We start from the raw sequence: 2783 nt of genomic DNA, 5'->3' as shown, positions 1-2783 counted from the left end.
AAAAAAATGAGTTTTTGCCCTTTTTACTAGCATTTTCTCTTCGATAACACAGAGATATGGATTGGGAGCTCCCCCAGCTGTTAACTGAAGGAGCAAGGAGAACTTTTCTTCTATGTTTTAGTTAAATAAGTGCTAGCAAAAACAAATAAAAGTGCCCTCCAAAAAGAATCACTTCCCTCATTATCTTTATTGTTATAGTTTTATTGGGTCTTCAATCATCCATGAAGTATTCCAGGTATGATAAGCCTTGGACTTCTAATATTTAAAAAAGGGGCACAAGTCCATTCTTTTTCATGTCACCTGTAACAGAATGATGATAGTTGTGGAGAATTAGAAGCAAAAATACCCAATTACAAATAAATTTGTATAAACTATATCACATCAAACCATAGTAGCATTTTAAAAAAGTATACAATTTCCTGACAACTTGGACAGTCTTCTCCATTATAACTGCATTGGAGTGTAAGTGTTCCAGTGTCTAATGCCATGGGAACATACCCTCTAGCTTCCCAGCCAGTAGTTGGAAAACAACCAAGGAAAAGACTAAGAATTTCCAGCATGCACTGAGATCAATGTTAAAAGCTGGGGGACAGTACTTTATGAGTTCAACGGTGCCCATATGCTTAATAAAGCTTGTAGGTATGAGTGAAACCTCAGTGCTTTGATTTTAAAAAGAAGTTCACAGTAACCTGGGACACAACACAATGCACATAAGCAGAAAGCAAGCTGAGTACTCATGTTTTTTCCGTAGATGCAGTCATTCCATGTGGAAAAATGCCAGAGCTTCCTTCCTAAAGCTTTCCTCAGGACAAACACAGTTGTCTGGCAGAAAATATACATTCATTTTGTCCTAGATGCAAAGCTGAAGCTCAACTTTACTGTGATTTCACCTCCTCTGATTGTCCCGTGGGTGGTCAGGTAATTTCTTTCTCCAGGGTTCTGTTATCAGTTTAAGAACACCTGCTGGCTGCTCAACCCAAAAAAATGAGAAGTATAGCAAAATGGAGAAAGGGAGGCCTGTAATTAATAGGCCTGATCCTGCAAAGCTTTACATATATGAATAACTTTACTCATGTGAGCAGTTCCATTGACTTCCATGGGACTAATTATGAGAACAAAGCATTTGTAGGACTGGGTCATAGACCAAGTTTACAAAAAGAAAGAATAGATATAATGGTATCTAGTGCTTACAGCAGGGGACTTGGAAACTTAAGATCTCTTTCTGGCTCTGCTCCTGACTCAGTGCACACCCTTAGGTAAGTCACATATGGCCAAAGGTATTTAGGTACCTAAAGATGCTGTAGACAGCTCATGGGATTTTCAGGAGGCCCTCGGTGCCTAACTCCCTCTGAAATCAATGCAATTTAGGAACCTAACCTGTTTAGGTGTTCTGAAAATCCCACTAGGTATCTACTTGTATCTTTAGGTGCCTGAATACCTTGAAAATATGGCCCTTAGGCCCTGTTTTAGGAAAGCACATCCATCCATCCCTATTCAGGGACATGCAACAGCATGTGCATAGCTTGATTTGATTTCAGTGGGACATGATTCAAGTTAAGCATGTGCTCAACTATATTCCTGAATTAGGGCCTGTCAAAGTTGTCCTAACCTCTAGGACACCCCTCCCCCCGCCCAGACACAGCATTTGCCCCTCCCTCAGCTCCTTATACAGCCTAGCTCCACTGCCTCTGTCCAGGAGACAATTAGTGAATCTCCTCCCGGGTCCAGAGCATAGATGACTAGCTTCTTTCTCTTGCCTTACAGAATTAAGCCCCATCACAGGGCCAACACCCCTTTGTGGTTCCGTTCCTCCATGTATAAGACAGAGATAATAATACATACTTCTTAATAGTTTGAATAAAATTAATTAATGTGTTTAAACCATTTTTAGATTCCCAGACAAAAGGTGCTGCGCCATTTTCTTTTAAAAGAAACCATAGTTATACAAATTATCAACACTTAATATCTTACATCAAAAAATGTATAATTCAGATCTCCATTTTCTTCTGTGCTTGAAACAATATATGTTGAATCATTAACCTTGCCAGCACCCAACATGCAGCCTGAGTGAGTATTTAATCCAGGGCCGGATTAACCTTTTGTGGTCATAGTGCCAAACATATTTGTGAACCTCCATTAGGATGCTGGGGCAGGTCGCTGGAGTGAGGGGCCAGCCAGGGGCATTGGAGCAAGGAATGAGGGGCATTGTTCCCCAGAACGAGCAGCTGGCTGGAGGCAATGGGGCATGTTGAGGTCAGAATCCTTACCTCTCCTCCAGAGCCAAGCCACTTCCAATTCTCTCCTCTCCTCTTCCCACCCTTCAGTGGAGGATTGGGTTACTGTGCCTAAACAGACACTGCTGGTGCCTCCCTCCCCATCAAGTAGTCGTTATGAGCCCCTTCCCAGTGTGGGCTCAGCAAACAGCATCATTGGTGCCATATTAAACACAATATTGTTTAAATCAGATGTGAGTAAAAATTGCTGCTGAGTACTAGGGATTAAAGCAACATCCACAAAGACCTACATGTGGTACACAGATAATATTTATAACAAAAATGTAAGATGCTCAGTTTGAGAATACCTTCCTTCTCTTTTCCCTATATTTCTGAGTTAATAGTCAAAGGTCACTTGAATACAATGTTTATAATGTGTAAAAAAGGGTTTCAAGAAATCTCAGATGGAAAAAACTAACATAACAGAAGAATAAAACAAATTTCTCACATCCTCATTAAAATCACCCAGGAAGCAATATGGTTTTTCATTAAAATGGAAGTCAAGATCAG

Source organism: Gopherus evgoodei, chromosome 1 (genome assembly GCF_007399415.2).
Source record: "Gopherus evgoodei ecotype Sinaloan lineage chromosome 1, rGopEvg1_v1.p, whole genome shotgun sequence".
Classification (NCBI taxonomy): domain Eukaryota; kingdom Metazoa; phylum Chordata; order Testudines; family Testudinidae; genus Gopherus; species Gopherus evgoodei.
The sequence above is the reverse complement of the archived record's forward strand: the minus strand, read 5'-3'. Positions refer to the sequence as shown.